This window comes from Colias philodice, chromosome 23 (genome assembly GCF_061535455.1).
Source record: "Colias philodice isolate Cphi_HAF_F1 chromosome 23, ilColPhil1 Martin Lab GWU primary, whole genome shotgun sequence".
In the NCBI taxonomy this organism is placed as follows: domain Eukaryota; kingdom Metazoa; phylum Arthropoda; class Insecta; order Lepidoptera; family Pieridae; genus Colias; species Colias philodice.
In genome coordinates, this window is record NC_143108.1 from 5,911,058 (window position 1) to 5,932,731 (window position 21,674).

A 21,674-nucleotide genomic window follows, 5' to 3' on the forward strand; every position below is an offset into this window, starting at 1 on the left:
TTGCTGCTACGGAACCCTTTGTGCGCGAGCCCGACTCGCACTTGGCCGGTTTTTATTTAACATTGATTTTTTAAACATTTTTCATTGATGTTTAGAATCTATGAGGCAAACCTTCCTCAAAAAATGGAATTTAACTCTTATATAAGTTTATAATTCGAAACAGCTCATTTAAATTTGAAGGATGCATAATATAGTATGTAGCCAGAGAGGACATCCTCCCTTATCTATTTTTATAGCAAACTGCCATAGAAAGAAAGAGCAGTTTCCGAGTATTTTTATTTCAGTAAGGAAATAAAAACTCTATATATGTCTCTAAAATTGCTTTGTACAGTTTTCAGTCCATATTTATATCATACTAGCAGTCCACCCCGGCTTCGCTCTTGGTACATATTTCCGTTTTCTCTCCATAAGAACTATCCTCGTACTTCAAGGAATATAATAAAAAAATAATTATCGAAATCGGTCCACCCATTCACGCGTGATGCCGTGACAACGCGAAACGGGTTTCATTTTTATATATGTAGTATATATATAGATTATATAGATAGCAAAAGCTTATATGAATGTAGATAACATCAGATAGGTTCTTCTCTTCACAAAAAAATTACCCGGATATGCCTGCCTTAATACACCTTACCTACTTATTAATTAAACAAAGCATCTATACAAACAGAACTGATAGACATTTTTAGTATTAAGCTTGTGAATTTTCATGTGAAAATGAAGAAATAAGGGAGCTTTAAGGTGCTTTAAGTTACTCTAAGTCTAAACTTACTTAGCGGCAGTGCATAAGATTTCTTACTAAATTCCAGAATTTTATAACTTACTAAAAGTTCCTACGTAAATGTTATATTTCATCTTTGTCTGATGTCGCAATTAAATCTCTTCGTATTTTTTCTAATTCTTCAAAATCGGAAAATACGTAAACCCCATACGCAATCTGGTCATGACCTTTCAAGGTATTATCACCTTACCTGTATGTAAATAAGGGATTGATTTGCGTGATCGCTCTTGAAGGCAAGCAAGCGTCTCTTGCTCAAGACTCAAGAGTCGCAAGTTCAGTGTTGAGTGAGCGTGCTGTGCGCGCGCATGTCTATAACGTTTTAATTTCGAATTTTTCGCGCCAGTTTGTGTGTGAACAAAATTGTTTATGGAATCGTTTCAGTGACACAGATTAAACAGAAAAAAGAAAAAAAGAGGTAAGTTTGAATTTAGAATTTTTTTTATTTTTTTTTTATTATTGTGTTAACAAGGTTATTATGGCAATTAATAAATTGATTTTTAATGTTTCTCGATTTGTGCAATTAACGTGGATGCGTCAACTGTCGTGTTGAGGCCGTTCAGGCCTTCATTTTGTTTGCTAGTATTTTTTATCTATTTATCCTTTGACTAAAGAATTCATAAAAATTAGCATTATTTACATATTATTAAGCACTTAAGAATATATTATATATTTGTTTCTACATAATTAGCCATTTTAATATGCGCGAGAGCATAATACTAAGTTCTTCATACACGAATTATTGTCATGATAATAAATAATCTTAAAGTACATAGGTATAAACTTTAAGATTATTGAAATAATTATTATTAATTATTGCAGAAAAAAAGTGGTATTATACGTGATAAAAATATTAACAATCATGGATTTACATGCGCTTCTAGTAAAATTGACGTTGTAAAGATAACTTGTAGCGCAATGCAATAAAAAAAACATAAAATACTTTATTATTAGTTAAATATAATATTATATATATTCTTTTTTACAACGTAATCGTATCACGGATATAATATAATAAAAAAAAAAACTGTTTCAAACAATTGTTACAAAGAAGAATTATGAAAACAGCATATTGTATTTATATACATTTTCTATTATTCTATAAATAGATAAGGATTTTATTTACAACTAGCGGTCCGCCCCGGCTTCGCCCGTGGTACATATTTACGTTTTCTCTACATAAAAACCATCCTCGTACTTCAAGGAATATAATAAAAAAAGAATTATCGAAATCGGTTCAGCCGTTCTCGAGTTATGCGCTTACCAACACATTTTGCGATTCATTTTTAAATATAAGACTAGCGGTCCGCCCACGCTTCGCCCGTGGTACATGTTTACGTTTCCTCTACATAAGAACCATCCTCGTACTTCAAGGAATATAATAAAAAAAGAATTATCGAATCGGTTCAGCCGTTCTCGAGTTATGCGCTTACCAACACATTTTGCGATTCATTTTTATATATATAAGAAGAAGAAGATAAGATAATAAAGTTATTATAATTAAATAATCTATTAGCAAGAACAATTCAAGCAAAGGCATGAAAAAATATTAACATAGCTATAAAAAGACATCACTACCATAAAGAACTATACAATTATACATAATATACCTACTCACCAAAACAATGGTAGGATTACTGCTTGGAATAGCAATGTTAAATCCTTATTACCTTGACCATCATTAATAACAGAAAATAAAATGTAATAATGAAATAAAAAACAAAAAAAAAAACTACTAAAAAATCATTGTAGGTTATCATGATAAAATACTTTTCCAAGCCGACGATTGGTTCTGAAAAAACCCTTTGTTTTATTTTATTTTTTATAATTTGTATAGGTTCGCAATTTTACTCGAACAATCACACGAATTTCTTAAACTAAAGCTTAGTAAAATAGCTTGGTTGTTTCTTTCCCAAACCAACTCAAAATACCTACATAATATACAAGAATTACGTATAAATTTTTTTAAGATAACCAGGTTTGTATATGATAATATAATAACATCGTTAATCTTAATATATGTATATAAATCTCGTGTCACAATGTTTGTCCTCAATGGACTCCTAAACCACTTAACCGATTATAATTAAATTCGCACACCATATTGTGCAGTTCGATCCAACTTGAGAGATAGGATAGGTTTTATCCCGGAAATCCCACGGGAAAGGGAACTATGCGGGGTTTTCTCAGAAAACGCGGGCGAAGCCGCGGGCTGAAAGCTAGTTTCTTTATATATGTGAAAAAATATAAGGATACGGGACTCTACTTGTTAACTAGGATCTCAAATTAAAACCAAATAAAATATCTACTAATATTGAAGTCTTTATAATCTGAAAACTTCACAAAATAAGCATTATTGTCAGTATCTAGGCAACTTATTAATTATTAGTCCACGATAAACCAAATCTTGAATGTATAAATCTGAGATCTGAGATCTGTTAAAAGTTGCCATACTATAAATATTTGACGACGCGGCTGGCGCAGTGGTAAAGTAACTGCCTACTGAGCCGACGGTCCCGGTCAGGGCAGGACGGTTCGATCCCCGGTCAGGGCAAATATTTGTGTGATGAACTCAATTGTTTGTTCTTGGGTCTGGGTGTTATTATCTATATATGTATTTATTAAATATTATATTTATCGTCGCCTAGTACCCACAACACAAGCCTTAATTGAGCTTACTGTGGGACTAGGTCGATTTGTGTAATAATGTCCTATAATATTTATTAATTTATAAAATAATTATTTTGTTGTTCGGCGAATGCTCTTTACTTCATGACAGAATAATATAAAACGATGGTAATATCTTTTAGTTTTTAAAGTTGATAATTTATTTTTTATACAATAAAAATTGATGTGTAGAGCATTTTGTAGAGCCTTGTATTTTTCGTTTACTTCTTATATTATACGTTTTTTTTATATTCTACGACAAAATTCGATGATATTTTTTTATGTATTGGTAATTACAGTTTTTTAGCTGTACTTTACCCAAAATAACACGATTCAAATTTTAAATTTTTAGCTGTATGTATATCGTCAAACTGGTTCAAAATGAAATTCATGATTATAAAACACTTTTACTATTTTTAAATGCCAAGGATATTTTGATAAAAGAACAGATATAGCCAAAATTGTGTATATGTATCTATGATAATATAATATATATATATATATATATATATATATATATATATCTAGTAATTTAATTGAAATGAAAAAGCAGGTTTAAATTATGCACATTATAGGTTAAATGTTTAATATTGTACCTAATATTTTGTTATCGTAAGTTTGACAAAAATAAAAGATGGATGTTTATTAATTGATAGTTAATTAGAATTTAACAAGAAACATTAAGAACCGGACACAATTTATATAAATTGGATTACCATAATATCACAACTATTATAAATACATACCTATACATGAACTTTTATTTTATAACTTCTAGAAACGATTATTGTCAAAAATTTTTAGATATATGTGAATTTAAATCTAAATAATTTATTTCTATAGTAATTGTTTGTAAAAACTAGTTTTCTATTTACCTAATATTGATGGAATAAAATCATCTAGTATCCCGCATTCATTGACTTGTGCTTTAAACAAATGTATAAAACTACTAGTGGTCCGCCCCGGCTTCGCCCGTGGTACCTACATGTTTAAACTATCCTATCTCTCAAGTTGGATCGAACTGCACATGGTGTGCGAATTTTATTATAATCGGTTAAGTGGTTTAGGAGTCCATTGAGGACAAACATTGTGACAAGAGATTTATATATATTAAGATGTAATTTCTGTTTGCTTTATTGACAGATATAAATAATAGGTATAATAGAATAGGTACAATTATTTAAAAACTCAAAAATTTTATAATTTAAATTATTTTGACGATATTATCATATTTTAATATTGTATGTCGAAAGCTTATATTGAGAGGTCAATTCTTTATATTTTTACAAGTTTATTTGGCCGAGCATCTCGCATATTTTTTCGTAAGTTAAATAATTTTAAAGATTATTTTTTGCGCTTTTTGTCAACTGTAAAATTGAATAATATTTTGTTTAAACGAATTTAGGTGGTCTTTCGTATTACTAATAATATCACAAATAAATGACTCTCCTTATGTCTTGCGTAAAACTAATGTCCAAACAACAACAAAAATCTTTAATTAATTACACTAAATTGCATCAAAATCTAGTTATTTATATTATGGTTGTTAAGTAGTATGTACCTATGGGTGTCTGTTACTCTTTTACACCAAAGCAGCAGATCGGATCTGTATGAAATTTAGTAGTTACCGAGATAGATTATAGTCTGGATTAGCACATAGGCTACTTTTTATCAAGATACCACGCAGGAACCACTTTTTAATAAAAAAATAAAAGACAAGATCCGACAAATCACACTGAATGCGCAAACAAATAGTTGAAAACCTTCATAACTTCCTATGAACGTTAAGAAAGTAATACGGTTAATTTATATTGAGCAAGGGACCTTTTGCAACATAAACACGTCATTATATACTTATACGAGTCTACATTTTGGCGGTTTTGTTCACTGATTCGATGAGTCATGTGATAAGCCTTAATTAACAGGTTCTTAATGAAGTATTTATAGTTAACTAGGTCTCCGCCCGCGGCTTCGCCCGCGCAGTCAAAGAAAAACCCGCATAGTTCCCGTTCCCGTGGGATTTCCGAGATTGCGTCATTTTCCCGGGATAAAAAGTAGCCTATGTCCTTCCTCGGGTATCAAAATATCTCCATACCAAATTTCATGAAAATTGGTTCAGTAGTTTAGGCGTGATTGAGTAACAGACAGACAGACAGAGTTACTTTCGCATTTATAATATTAGTATGGAATATGGATAGAACTGTAAACAGGTCAAAATATTGAATGAAATTGTTATTCTTTTGTCAAATTTTTTTATAAAGTGTAAGTACATTTATAGTCTGTGAGAATTATTTTTTTACGGCGCTCTTATTGAAACCGGCCAGCTAGGAATTCCCGTCACGGTTTGAATTTTGTAATCGTATGTCTAATCGTGGTCTAATCGTATGTATAGTCTACATTCTATGACATAACTTTTGATTCTATATCATCTGTGGCGTATAATTTTGAGCGGGAATCGTGTGGGATATGATTTTCTTAGAATAAAAGGTATCATTATGTTCACGACATGTCTCAGATGAGTGGGTTGACATTGAACGTGTTTGTTTTGTAATTCTATACTGAATTCGCGATTATAATACATATTTATATCATTTTTGTAATATAATGATTTATTATGAAATGGTAATTTTTGACCTTTGATGGCTGAAGAGATATATCACTGCATCTGTGGAGTTCTGACCCCGAGCTGTCAAAGTCAATTTTCGAGCTAATTTTTTAATTTTTTGACACCTAATTTTATTGTGCATGTAGTAATTGTATATGAAATTATTTAAACTTATTATATAAATGGAGCGTCTATATTAAATATTTAAATCATAAACAGGTTTTTAATTATTATTGTAAGTAATAAATGAATACCTTTTTTTATTTGTACACAAAGCAATGGTTTGTAGATTTTTAGTGTGTATTCTACCAAAAAATTATTGACTTGTGAAACGGTTTCTATAATATATTGATTCTTCAGTAAATTAATACTTGTCTTAAAGATACGAGGCAGTCGTTTTTTTTGTATTTTTTATTTCCGACATATGTGCGAACAACGTACGTTAAAAATGTGCGTTTTAGCTTCAAAGATCTTTCTCGAATATCTATAGTATCAAAACAAGTTAAGTCCTTGAGCAAAAAATGATTTTTATTTATAATTATCTAATATAAAATGACAGGTCGTTTAGTAAACTTGTTTAAATCTATTTATAAATATTATTAGATTATTAAATTACATTTTAATAATTATAGACAACTATAAAAACTAGGAAATAGCCGAGTTAGCTTATTATATAGCCGTTTTTGTAATAGCTTAAATAGGACACTATGAGACATTTTTTACAAGAAAAACTTCAAGCATATGATATGTATAAGTAAATAATATTATGTACTTCGAAGGCATGCGTGATATTATTGAAGTAAGACGTATATTATTACCACAATATTAATGAAACACAAAACATTAATACAATTAAAGAGTCGTTAAATTCTAATTAATATTTATTTAGGTAAAAATAATAATAGGTCAAATTTTACAGTTATTTAATAATATGAAATGAATAGAAGGAATTAAAGTATAATTATTATAATATTGAAATTTATTATACAAAATCATTATTTTACAATTAAATATAATATATTATTAACGATATTATTTAATATTGAAATTAGGACTCAAGAACATTGAGATTATGCTTATTATTATAAGTAATACGATTTTGACAAGGTTATATTCGTCTGAATTTTGAGAAATAAACATTATATTTTATATCTTGCTGTGCCCGGTTTTACCCGCATTTCTCCGCTCCTTGATGATGATGATATACAGCCTTATAGCCTTCCTCGATAAACGGGCTAACAGTCAGAACAGATCTAACAAAGAAACAGTGAATTTTTGTGAATTTGGTTCTTGAGTTTAAGCAAACAAAGAAACAAACAAAAATAAACTCTTCAGCTTTAAATATGATTATAGATAAACAATAATATGATGCAAGCTTGCGATCTAAGTTTCTTTCTCGTATTTACAATTTTACAAATAGGTATATTATTCTATACGTACTCTTTTTTATCTATTGACAAAACGAAACCGTAAGAAGTCCAAAGTATATAAAAATCGATATTATAAGTCGTACAGTGAGTGCAGTAAATTATTTATCAAGACTCAAGAGTGTCTTAACGGAAAAATCCCGGGCATTGACTTTTCAATCTTTATACTCTTATTATTTCGCTTTGGGTTTAACCTTTGGTTTTTTTCAGTGTACTTGATCTTCACTTGGCTAAATATATTACAGTTGACTTGATTTCTGGAGATGTATGTATTTTGTATTTTTAATTGAATTCCTATATAAAAGATACAGAAAGCTGTATCTTTGTATTATAAGAAATTGTACAGTTGGCAAATTATATTTTTTCTGTATTTTGACGATTCAAAAGCGCTTCTAAATGAAGTTGAGTTGAATAAATATTGACTTTGAGTTCATTTATTTAGTGAACTTCCAAAAAAAGAATACAGATAATATTTTATATATGTAAGTATACTAGCTTACCGCCCGCGTCTTCGCCCGCTTTGTCTAAAACCTAATAAATTATATAAAAAACCGCATCAAAATCCGTTGCGTTATGCGTAGTTTTAAAAATTTAAGCATACAAAGGGACATAGGGACAGAAAAAGCGACTTTGTTTTATACTATGTATAATTATGTAGTGATAAGTAGTTTTCATTATATGCATAGGTAGTTCTGCACCTTTTATTACACGAAATTTAAATTTACTATACAATATGACGTGTTAAATCTTCTTTATATATAAAAATGAATGGCAAAATGTGTTGGTAAGCGCATAACTCGAGAACGGCTGAACCGATTTCTATAATTCTTTTTTTATTATATTCCTTGAAGTACGAGGATGGTTCTTATGTAGAGAAAACGTAAACATGTACCACGGGCGAAGCCGGGGCGGACCACTAGTACATAATAATTCCATTATTAAAGAATTATTAACGAAGCGATAACATAAAAGATGAAGATCAAATTAAAACTTTTTTCAAAGCGGCAATCACTACATTCGCTTAACAAAAGAATATAACGAAGCTTTAAAAGAATAGTTTAAACTCTTTAAAGTCATCGACCTCCCAAAAGCTTAAAATTAATCAAAATTGTGTCTGTTAATGATGAGAGAGATTCAAAAATATTTCCTAAAATATTTCTTTTTCTATAAAGAAACAAAGGCGTATAACTGGTTTACACTCGATGTGCACATCTTGCGCTCAAGGCGGCCCCGATCTGGAGGCTGCCGTCGCGTTTGGCACTACAGAGCGGCTGATTGGGATGGAATGCGATAGTTCTTTTCATCCTACCCCTGGAAGCAAGTATGTTATGCACACGATCCTAGTGCTTATGCTGACTCTGCCACGGATGTGGTTCTGCAGGGAATGGAACTTTTCATACCGAGTTCTGTAGTACCCATCGGCGGCAAGTCTCAGCCCTGGTACGGTCATCTTTGCAAAGAGGCATTTCGCCAGAAGCAAGATTGTTTCCGTAACTGGGCAGACGCATTATTAAAACAGGATCCGTATGCCAGTGCTCTTAAAAAACAATATAACTTTGCTTCCAGGCAGTACAAAAGTAAAATGAGCATAGCAAATAATGAAACCGCAAAATATCTATTTAATACTTGATTTCGTCCGGATATCAATATATTAGAACTAGGAAACTTTGATAGTTTTCAAGGTGAGCAAGATGAAATAAAAATTGTAGATATATTAGGAACTTTGAACCGTGAAATTATTCATCGGTATTTTTTGTGTGATATTGATATTTTCTCGATGTTTTCCAAGGATTTCGTGGAATGCCCTTGTTATGTTAGGACATAGGTATTTATGAAGGAAGTTTTAAGAAATAAATCTAAAATACGAACTGTAAAAAGATTTCGAAGCTTTAGCAATTCACCAATTAGCTTTAGAAGCCTCATAAAATGACACAGTACCTATGTACTGTGAAAAAACTAAATTACGAAAATTCACGAAATGTATTTGAAAATTCAGAAGAATGAAGTAAGTAACAAATTTTAAGTTTTAAAATTTTTAGTTATATCGATTCCCGAACAATGCATGTGAATTTTTTATAATGTGTACTTAATGTGTTATTTTTTGAATGCAGTTCTATTTCTTTTTAAAAATGAATGAATGTTTCCTTTCAGCAAAATTTGTTATCTCCGATAATTCAAGTACTTTCCCTCCAGGGCCTATCGATATTCACGACGACATAATGTCATGTTTGAAAAACCAGCCTACTGATATTATTTTTATCGTGATAACAGCAAAATATAATATTAAACTAGTTTTGATGGTATTTTTACTATAGATGTGTTTATTCATTAGGTTTTACATAACAGGTTTATTAAGAAAAGCTAAACCAAGTAACAAACTCATGATTGTGAACGAAAATCCAACAAAGTAAGGAAAATTTAAAAACAAAATCTTCTTGGCAACTCAGAAAAAAGAGCAAAGTTTTACACGAAAACATTAGTCGAAATAATTAATCATGTTCGCCATTTTTTGTATTTTGTAGCAAAATATACACCAAGGTCTAATTAAATATAAGCTATAACAGTTGGTTATTTTATGCAAGCGATGCCTCTACTACTTTTACAGCTTTAAGCATATAATCGAGCTTTCTGCTGGTGAAAGAATTTTCAAAATCGGCCCAGTAGTTATAATTTCAAGGGATGTGGAATAATGAAAATTGTATTGGCAAAGAGAATATTCTTTGCAGCCGTTCATTTTAGGGTTTTATCAATTGATGATAATGTTCTTGATAGCGTAGTTGATGTGGAAAAGTGTCCTTTTTGACGTAAATTTTCAAGCCTATAGGTACTATCTAAATTTAAAAAAACGTCAAAAGAACATCAAATAAATTTGAAACCGGTAAGTGTGCTACACTATAATAGACTACAATAGACTACGTTATCTCTTACTAAGCGAACCAGTGATCAAAAGCTTGTTTGATAAACCAAGGATAAGCCTATCTATACTGATATTATAAAGCTGAGAGTTTGTTTGTTTGAACGCGCTAATCACAGGAACTATTGGTCCGATTAGAAAAATTTTTCGGCGTTAGATAGCCCATTAATTGAGGAACGCTATAGGCTAATAATATCATCACGCTTAGACCAACAGAATCGGAGCAATGCTGTTAAAACGGGGCACTGCAGCTAGTGGATAAATAAAATATATGCAAGGAAAACCGTAAGGAATAAATTATTAAAATACACAGTAAAAACTATAAGACTGTAGTTTATTGTAGCGACCTAAATTTATGATGTATGTTTTTAATAAAAAAAAAAAAATAATTATATTCCTTGAATTTGAAGCCATTATAAGATATAAACACCAAAATGGTCTAGATATAAATTAGCATTTTTATAGCAGACCTTGAAGTCCATCTTACACTAAGTTTTCTGATTCTTAAATCATTCTTGTTTTCCGTTTTGTATAATAAAGATACCATCTTAACATTACAGCAGATTAACGAGATCATTGTTTTGCTTCTTCCAAATTTTGACGTAAGTAGTAAATTCTGGTACAATGGCTAGCGTGTGAACTCTTGTTGGAGGCCGTCTGTTCGTTTTTATTGGGAAAAAATAGTCAAACAGGATCAGACCAAGATAAATACTAAAATAGTATTGAAATGTCTTCCGTTTTAGATAATATGGAAATGTGATGAAATAAAGTACCCATTTAATATCAATCTTTATCCTTTACCTTGGGCAGCCTGGAAGAGATCGCTGATAAGCGATAAGGTTGCCTTATGTGCTGTGAATGTTTCCTTTTTTTTTGTTAATATTATATGATTGTAAAATTTGTAATGGTACATAAAATTGTTAAATAAATAAATAAATAAAGGTTTAAACTAAACTCTGTGTGCTATCAACATTAAATGTAGACATTATTTTATATTTTTAAATCATAACTAGCTGTCCGCCCCGGCTTCGCCCGTGATACATGTTTACGTTTTCTCTCCATGAGAACCATCCTCGTTCTTGAAGGAATATAAAAAATGATTAACGAAATCGGTTCAGCCGTTCTCGAGTTTTGCGCTTACCAATAGATTTAGCGATTCATTAAAAAAGATTTCAAAGATTCAAAGATCAATTTTGTTTCTTTCATGTACATATTTTTAAAGTTTGTTGAATTAAAGCAGTAATAATGCATACTTACAACACAAACAAGCACAAAACTCGAGAACGGCTGAACTGATTTCGTTATGTCTTTTTGCATCTCAAATACATTCAGAAATTGAAATAAACAAAACATTATACAAAAATGTTTTGCCAATCGTAACCTACTTGCCTCCAAACTAAATCAATTTGTGAAACAAATGTCAAACGCATCCGCTCCACACTCACAAGGGTATAATTTTCTCGTCAATGATAATATGATACTGAAGGAAACATACCTTAGAAATAAATAAAAGAAAAGGTTTATTTTACAAAATTATCACTTTATTTCTTCACAAAATTGATTCGTGATTAGTTAAAAGTAATACCTATGCATCTGTCTCTTATTGCTACTTTTAAATAATAATCAATATTTTTTTTGTTATTTAGTAATGACTTGCTTACTTTATTGCATAAGTTAATTCTTCTTTATATTATGTTACCTATAGCACAGACTAATCCTATAGGACAATAACTAACCTGTATACAATATTCGAAGAATAAGTTTAAAACTATAGAAAAATCCTAATAGAATAAAAGTAAATGAAACAAAACACTTTAATATTTATTACTAGCTGTTGCCCGCGACTTCGTCCACGATTAGGTCGTTTTTCGTCATTCGTCGTTTAAAAAAAATACGTGACACTTTATTTTTGAATGTTCTTAATTATTGTCTCTTATAAAATTTAACTACTTACATTAAAATTGAACACTCTGATAAGAAAATCTTAAAATCTGAAGAAAACATGAATGAATGTGATTTAAATTCTACATTACTTAGTATCAAAATATAATAATCTAAATTAAATGTAGATTAACAGTTTGAGCACACCATTATAGAATATGTACTTAAGTATTAAATTACGTTAGTTAACATAGTAACTTTACTAAAAACACGATGACTATCTTTCGCGCTCGGTACCACAAACTAAGCATGTTTGTGGTAAGTGGCCCGCGTGACGCGTCACTTGACCCCCTGCGAGTTCCCCTCCGTTGCTATGCGAAAATACATTCGTTGCTCTATTTTAGGAAAAATTTGTAATACTGTGGCCTGGGCGTTATAACACGTCCAGGGAGTTCCTGAGTGCCGATATCACCATCTTGAGGAAAAGCTTCTAATGTCGATTTAAAACTGCATACATACGAATTAACCTGTTCTAAAATTGTGAAATGAGTTCAGTTTTAAATTTGAGAAATATTGATTTCTTGTATTCCACTATTCGTTGTAGTCGAATACAAAATATACCTATTTAAACAAACTTAGGTTGGCCTACAGGCAAAAGGGATCCTATCAAATGGTAAAATTGACCTTGTATCTTAAAAGTAAGCATGAACGGACCTTCTGATAATTATTGAGCACCAAAGGATCATTTGAAACGCGCTACTATAAGAGAGAATATTGTCTAATAACAGTTTACATTGCACAGTATGTTCCTCTAAAAGTAGTGATTTCAAAGGTTCCGGTGTATCTTCAAATGAAAGCCGACTCCTTACTACACTTTAAAGCATTACAAAAAGAACATACTACGCCTTTACAGAAGATGATCTGTAATCAATTGTGAGGTTATAAGCAAACCCACTTTTATATTTGTCAGACCACACCACCGAATTCGTAGATTGTTTACCTCAAGTCATTAAGACTATGACGAAATCTGTCTGCAGAAAGACGGGCCTCTCGCTATTCGTCCGTTTCCAGAGACCGAATAGTTTCAATTCTTAATCTTTCACTAAACAAACTTATTAATCGTTCTTGTCTCATATAATTGTAATATTCGCGTCCCTACTCTAGTCATTGCTTATACTCATGTTCATCTTCAAGAGATCGAATAATATTATGATGCACCCTATTATTTGTCAAACGGTCTTCATATTAAGTAAAGTTTCAGATTCTCGAGATAAAATATGACTGTCGTGATCACTGATCAGTAGTGAGACGTAATTCCCTCTCAGTGAGGGTTTCGGTCTCACGGGATAGTACAATATGCCGTTTGCGATCAGCTGTGAGACGTCATACCCTCTCAGTGAAGGTTTCGGTCTCACGGGATAGTAGGGGAGACCGGGTTTGGTTGTCTCACGGGTTGGTTGTCACAGCGGTCTTAACACAAAACTGAACTATCGAATAAGTCTGTTGAACAGCGTGGCAAGAGCGATACAGTGACAACGCTGTCCCCACTTCGCGTCAGACCGCCCCGATCTGCCGTGAGGGCCTCACACGTGTTTATTGTTTTCGCACAGATTTTTTATGATATGAGGACCGAATATGCTCCTCATAACATCATTTTTTGTGAACGAAACGACAGCGCGGTTTAATTTAATGCCAACACCATTAGAAAAAAAGGATTATTATTAATTGTGAAAAAATATCATGATTTAAGCGCATCACACACGGTGAAGATACTATAATATTTTATCTTAAGATACTGTTATATTTTATTACCCACAAAATTTCGCGTCATTTGTAAAAGGATGGCGGTTCTACAGGGGTCTTAGTACGCAATGACAAAAAGAAAAAAAACCGGCCAAGTGCGAGTCGGACTCGCGCACCGAGGGTTCCGTGGTAGTAAGTTTAAAATTATTAAAAAAATATATATTATGTGATGTAACTAAAAATTTATGGTTTTCGTAATTTTTCCTTTATCTATGCTATAAGACGTTGCTTCGTACCAAATTTCAAGATTCTGAGTTGACGGGAAGCACACTGTAGGTTTTGATTCCCTTGCAAGTGTCGAAAATTTGCGGCATAAACGGCTGTATCTTTTGATTGCGTTGGCTTAGAAGTTTGATTTTTTCACAGCTTCAAGGGACAGTAGACCTGAGTAATTGATATAAATTTCAGCTTCATACCTCCACGCGTTCCTGAGAAAAAGGGTCTTGACAGACGGACGGACGGACGGACGGACAGACGGACAGCAAAGTGATCCTATAAGGGTTCCGTTTTTTCCTTTTGAGGTATGGAACCCTAAAAATGATGGTCCGAACGCTGATACCGGATGCGTTAAGATACTGTGATATAAAATATGTATAACAGTATCTTAAGATACAATATTATAGTATCTTCACCGTGTGTGACGCGCTTTACACTATTAACACTCTTTTAACATAAAATATAAGTCTGTGAGTGTGTAAAAATAAATCCAGCTAATTACACATCAAACTTATGTTTATAATTAGGTATACGACATGAAAATATATTAATTACCAAGCAATAATAATACAGATAAGCAGTGGTGGCTCAGTGGTGAGACCTCGGACTTCGAATCGATAAGTCCGGGGTTCGAGACCAGGCGAGCGCGCAGGAAATAAATTGATTTTTCAATTTATCTGCGCATGTTGTAACATCACCACTGCTCGAACGGTGAAGGAAAACATCGTGAGGAAACCGACATGTCGAAGAATTAAAACAGTTCGATGACATGTGTCATCCGCCAACACGCACTTGGCCAGCGTGGTGGATTATGGCCTGTACCCTCATAGGAGGCCCGTGTCCCAGCAGTGGGAACGTATATGGGCTGATGATGATGAATAATACAGATAAATACTGAACATAAGTAGGTATAATAGATATTAAGTAGTATTAGTTAAAATATACTTTGACTGTTAGTCAAAGTTTATTTTTACTAACAACATGTAAATGAAGAAGAAATAATAATTACCAACGAACTAACCTTTTCTATAATACTTAACACGGCACATTTTTCAAATTATCTTGATCAACCCTGCTCAAAAATTTGAGGGTTTTGTTGGAACTTTAATATGTCAAAACTATGATAATATATCTAAACTACGATACAACTTGCTTGCGGAAATGCTCATTACAATTGTGAATCTAAAGAATAACTAACAACATACTATTCAATTTTATTGAGCTGATGAATATCTTTTGCCTGGAAGAAATCACCGTCGCCTAATAAATATACTGTGTTTTCTTATAAAACCGTTACATAATTTATTTTATCTACTTAAATAATGAAAATGATATTATATTTATAAAATATAAAACATATTATGTAAAATGATTAAAAATAAATAAATGAAGCAACTACGATTCAAAGAAAACATCTTTTTCAGTGTTAAAATGCTCTTAGCAATCCTGGATGATGAACTGTATCATGTACTCTGATCCCAGTACAGTCGGTACCTCGATAGCCATAACGATAAATATTATAATCAGATAACCGCAAAGTCAAAATAAAAACATTACTTGTACAGTTGTGAGTGCAAAATTTACGTTTCATCTGGAATAACATTTTTTTCGGTACTAAAACGTAGTCGTTTGATATGTGGTTGGCTGCCCCTCCTCTCCTTCCTGAAAAATATCCTCCAAAATTTCCCGAGATACTTCCAATGATTGAACCATTGGACTTTGGACATTAACTTCAGTCAAAAATTGACGAAGCGGATGATTACTAATTTCCACTTAATCCTCGCTGCTACTATCTTTACCATCAAATCATCAATTTTCAAGTGGTGTTGTAAAAATATCAGCAGAAATCGTCTTCCAAAGGCGATATAATTTTATGAGCATTGAATCAGTAAATAACAAAATCAAAAGTTAACTGTAAATCTATAAAAAAAGCTACTTACAAATAAAATTTTATCAAAAACTACTGTTCCCAATGCACCTCAAAATAATAAAAGAATTCATCATTTTATTATTTCATTCTAAAAGTGTAATATAATACCTACCAACAAAAAACATGAATTGCTATCATTATAAAAAATAAATACCTATAAGTAACAACTTACTTTTTGTGGGAACGCATGATGGTGAAAATTCACAAAACACGAAGATTGCATTTGATATTTTTGGTTTTATGGCATTCAATTGCTTTATAAAATAATATCACTACATAGTATAAAAAAAGTCGCTTTCTCTGTCCCTATGTCCCTTTGTATGCATCTTTAAAACTTCGCAACGGATTTTGATGCGGTTTTTTTAATAGATAGACTGATTCAAGAGGAAGGTTTTAGTATATAATTTATTAGGTTTTAGACAAAGCGGACGAACCCGCGGGCGGTAAGCTAGTAAATTTATAAAATACGAAGATTTTTAAAATTGTAACTTATGAACGCAATCAATATTAGATTAACTGTAGTTAATGGTGTCTAGTTTTACTTAAAATAATAAACATCTACCCTCACTTTAAAAAATGTAGTATATTTATTATTTACACGAAATATACCTTATAGGGAAGGGAAGATATGGGCTAAAGAGTTAAATAAATAACATAATTATATTTAAATTATTAATTAATTTCCAACTGTGTATTCGGTAGTGTTAACATCTAAATTGATTTGATTTTTACGAAATCTCATAGATGGCGCTGTTACAAAATTAACATTATACAACTTACATTCTTTAAACTATGTTTCTCTTCCCAAGTTACTTAAATGGCATAATTTTTATAGTGTCCATCTAGATATTGTCAAACAACATATTATATATGCGTCATTTGATTATTAATTTCCAATAGTTAACGTGTATTTGATTTTTCTAACACTTCATAGATGGCGCTGTTTCAAATTTGTCTTTATACTGCTAAGATTCATTTAACTGTTTCTCTGCCCAAATTACGTAAATGACATAGTTTTTATTTTGTAAAGCTAGATAATAGCATGGCTTACTCGAAACCAACATTTAAACATGAGTCTTTAGATTGTACGCTGTCGTAGTACACGGAATATGTAAGAAAAATAAAGGCTCACAGCTCCTCCCCCGAAGGTGATATCATGATAATATGTTTAAACTATCCTCACCCGACCTCTTAGGAATATTCATGCAAAATTTGAAGTAAATCTATGCAGTACTTTTCGAGATTAGCTCGGTCAAACATACAGACAAACAGACAAACAGACAAACAGACAAACAGACAAACAGACAAAAATTCTAAAAACTATATTTTTGGCTTCTATATCGATTATAGATCATGGATTATGTATTCTTTTAAAAAAATATTCAATGTACAGTTTTGACTTTCCTACGATTTTATTATATGTATAGATAAGTATAACGTGAAATTATCTTATTATTCGAAGGGCGTGTGAAAGAATTTCTTTGATTGACGTGATCGAAAGAAAAACACGCAGAGATACAAAAATTCGCTATTTTTTGTCACGTATTGTTATCGAATATAGTAGGTACTGGGAATTTATTAAGTTGTAATAATTTATTACACGTCAAGATATTCATTACTAATATTATGTATGTATTTATAAGTATTTAATATTTTTAATTGTAACCTCAAATTCAAAACTGCACGAGTACATACGTCACACTTTTCAGGGTTTGACCAAAAGATTTTCAGAGTCCAAAAATAAAAAAAAACTCAATAGAATCTCTATTAATCTAAAAAATAATGTAAATAAATTCTGTTTTAAGGATATATATAGAAGAATGTCAAAACAAAGATTTTTTTTAAAGCCTGTGTCTGAGTTTTTCAATACTCTGGCTGTGTCCCGCGGTTTTATCCGCATTGCTTCGCTCCTATTGGTCTTAGCGTATTGATATACAGCTTAAACATAATTTTAAAACTGATTCCGTTATTCCTGAGATTAGCGCGTTCATGCAAACAAACAAACTCTTCAGCTTTATACAGATATAAATCTAATCATTTAAAAGTTATGCAGCAAATGTACAGTAAAATAAACAAATACCTTTGAACTTGTTTAAACTTTCCCAGATATTTGATGTCAAGTACAGATTTACGCAAGAAAATAAGGTTGTAGCACAGATATAATATACTATACGTTGTAGATAATACAATGTATGAGAAACAAGTTTTTCGCACATGATTTTAATTTTTTATAATTGTTTCGTAAGCTCATTGTAAATTTCGTGTTTTGTTTTATTATCATGGTTCATGTTGTCTGTTTTAAAACTCTATCATTAATTTAATAAGACTTTTTTTAGAAGTTCTTTGATACGTCATATTATACATATTACATACCTACATATATGTTTTTATTTTTTACCACCAGTTCGGAACGAAATTTCTACAGAGGAGAGACAGCATCAAACTCTGTAGTTTAAGAATAATTTAATTCTAGAAGGAAGCTCCATAAATTTAGAACAGAAATAGACTATAGTCCTTATTAGCATAAGCAACCTTTTAACCAAGTACCATGCGAGCGATACCGCGGGTGCAAGCTAGTATGACAAATTACGATTTACGAAATCGCAAGATCAAAACATCGGTTATATGACCTTCAAACGAAGAGGTCGTTGCCACTCTGTGACGTGGTACCTCCCCTTTCGAAATATTCCAAATGTATACGTTTAATATGTATTTCCCCTTTTTAATGAGGAAATCATTAATTATTTCTTTCGTTGGCATTTATATTTATATATTTAAATAAAACCATGACGTGACAAATAATAACGGTAATTTTCCGATGTTAATTTTTACATGAATCTCTACCTTATTTTAATAATGATTATTATCCATTCTGTGTTAAATACTCGTATTACAAATCGATAATTGTTATTATTTAATCTCTATCCTATCGTCAATTATTATTTATTTGTGTACATGAACATGAATTTAAACTCTTGCTCTTATTCTTAATGGCTCTGACTTTTATATTCTGGAAAAAGTAAATAAAAATAATAATTAGGGTATGTAAAAATGAACTTAATAAACTCATTTAAAATGTTAATTTTAATGGAAACTTACCCGTTGACTCTTTTTAATTTTAATTTTTACATAAACATAAAAAAGTAGTCTAGTTATAGGTATATATTATTATATTTTCGTCATTTCTAATTAATTTTGCACATGGCTCTTTCCGATTCCAAAATTAAGACGAATAATTCTGATGTATATCAAGATTGGTAGCTTTTTTCAATGATTCGAAATATTTATTGTCTGCACTTCACACATATTGGAGTTAACAATAAACTTTATGGTTATTTTGCTCCGAAATATTCCATGTCGTGATGCAATTTTAAAACTGGTTTACACGATCTCGCATATCTTGTTCGTGACGTTATTGTAACAAAGGCTTATAATGTTTGTCGTAAACATAAATTGTTTCCTCGTCATTTTCTTTGATTGTGTCTTCAGTGCGTATTTGTAGAGGCCTCAGGCCGATCATAGTATCTATAGTCTATACATAGCAAGCTAGGTTGATCCTTATAAAACTGACATGGGGTTGATTGGTAGTAGGTATCACTTTGCTCAATTGATTTTAAACACTTTTAATAGCTTCACCTGTATGTTTGTGTGTAACCGACACCTTTAGATTCGATTTCGACCTTTTTCGACCCAATCTTATTCTATAATATAAAAATGAATCCCAAAATGTGTTGGTAAGCGCATAACTCGAGAACGGCTGAACCGATTTCGATAATTCTTTTTTTATTATATTCCTTGAAGTACGGGGATGGTTTTTATATAGAGAAAACGTAAATATGTACCACGGGCGAAGCCGGGGCGGAGGGCTAGTTATAAATAAATAGATTTCACTCTCTAGTTTGTGAGAAGATTTTTTCATTTGACCGTAAACAAAAAAGGTTTCAATACGCTTTTTAATTTGTCTCATTTCCAATTTCCATACAAATATGTATGAGTGTCGGTAAAGGGCCGTGGCCCGTGAGTTATGTCGGATTCCTACCGACCAAAACCCCACTGTGCTCCGTTCAGCCGCTTCAATGACAGAGCCACGGTATTGGTGTACAAATAAAACCTAAATAAGCCTAAAAAGCAATCGTTATATGAAGAAAAGATTGGGAAATGATTGGACTGATGTAATTGCACGTAATTGCCCTAAGATTGTCTAACACTGGATAGAAACAGAGCGGAACAAAGCATAATAAGTATAACCTCATTATTTGTATTGCAATTAGATTTTTAATGTAATTTGAAGATGTGTGTGAAGAGTATTGGTAAATACTTATGTCATATCTATACTTTAGATGAAGTGTTTGTTTGTTTGTTTGAACGTTCTAATCTCGGAAACTATTGGTCCGATTTGAAAAATTCTTTCGGTGTTAGATAGCCCATTTATCAAGGAAGGCTATAGGCTATATATCATCACGCTAAGACCAATAGGAGCGGAGCACTGCGTGTGAAACCGCGGGGAACAGCTATTATAGTGTGAAATAATTTATTCTCATAAGATATCTTGTAAGATTGGTAGTATGGGCGAGATGTGAACTTTTTATTTGGAAATGGAATAGAAAGTTTTTTTATAGTTTTATAAATATTTGAAAACCTTCACTAGTTTTTGAATATAGGTAATGTGACAAAACAGGTAATTTATTAAATTTCCTGAGTAGTTAACTAAGATAGGTGATTACTACATATATTATTAAGTACATATTTAGCAATTTATTAATTTTATTAATATTTTACTTTTATCTGGCTTCAATGTGTATTTAATTATGAAACTTATTTCCATTCTTCTTTGAACAAGCAAATGACAATTATTTTGACCTAGTAGGAAAAACATATAATTAAATGTAACACGTGCAATCCATTTATTTAAAGAATCTTGAAGTTACATTGTAACATTGACCTTACTTATTATAAGACCTAAGTTATTAGTATTTATCTTTAATTCATAGAAAAATACAAAAACAATTACAAATTTAACATCATCATATTTTCCCGCAATTTCTTTGGAAATTGATTTAACCTTTAAACCTTTTTTCCAATATTATTAGACCTTTTTCGAACTTCGAACACAACCAATTTTAGCGCGCCAAACTAACCAGCAACCTTTTTTGTTTTTCACAGATACTAAATTGGTTCCACTTTTGATCGTAGGACACTAGAGAACAATTTTCATGGTCCTAATTTAAAACTCGTTACTCTATGAGAGTCCCTTGAGATACTCGTTAAAGAACCAATCATCTTTGATCTTTACTTACGTAGGTTAGAAATTCTTACTACATATATTCAAAACTAGCTTTCCGCCTGCGGCTTCGACCGCTTTGTCTAAAACATAATAAATTATATACTAAAACCTTCCTCTTGAAGCACTCTATCTATTAAAAGTTGTATAAAACAAAGTCGCTTTCTCT

General features: G+C 31.4%; 1 protein-coding gene across 1 annotated transcript in view; it reads left to right on the forward strand.

Moving 5' to 3' along the window:
- The first annotated feature begins 1,056 nt into the window (after window positions 1–1,056).
- osy (ABC transporter oskyddad) overlaps window positions 1,057–21,674 on the forward strand; it is a 78,400-nt gene continuing 57,782 nt past the window's right edge. The window contains exon 1 of the mRNA XM_089709864.1: window positions 1,057–1,199. The gene's annotated coding sequence lies outside the window, so the exon portion shown is untranslated. The remainder of the gene's footprint in view (window positions 1,200–21,674) is intronic.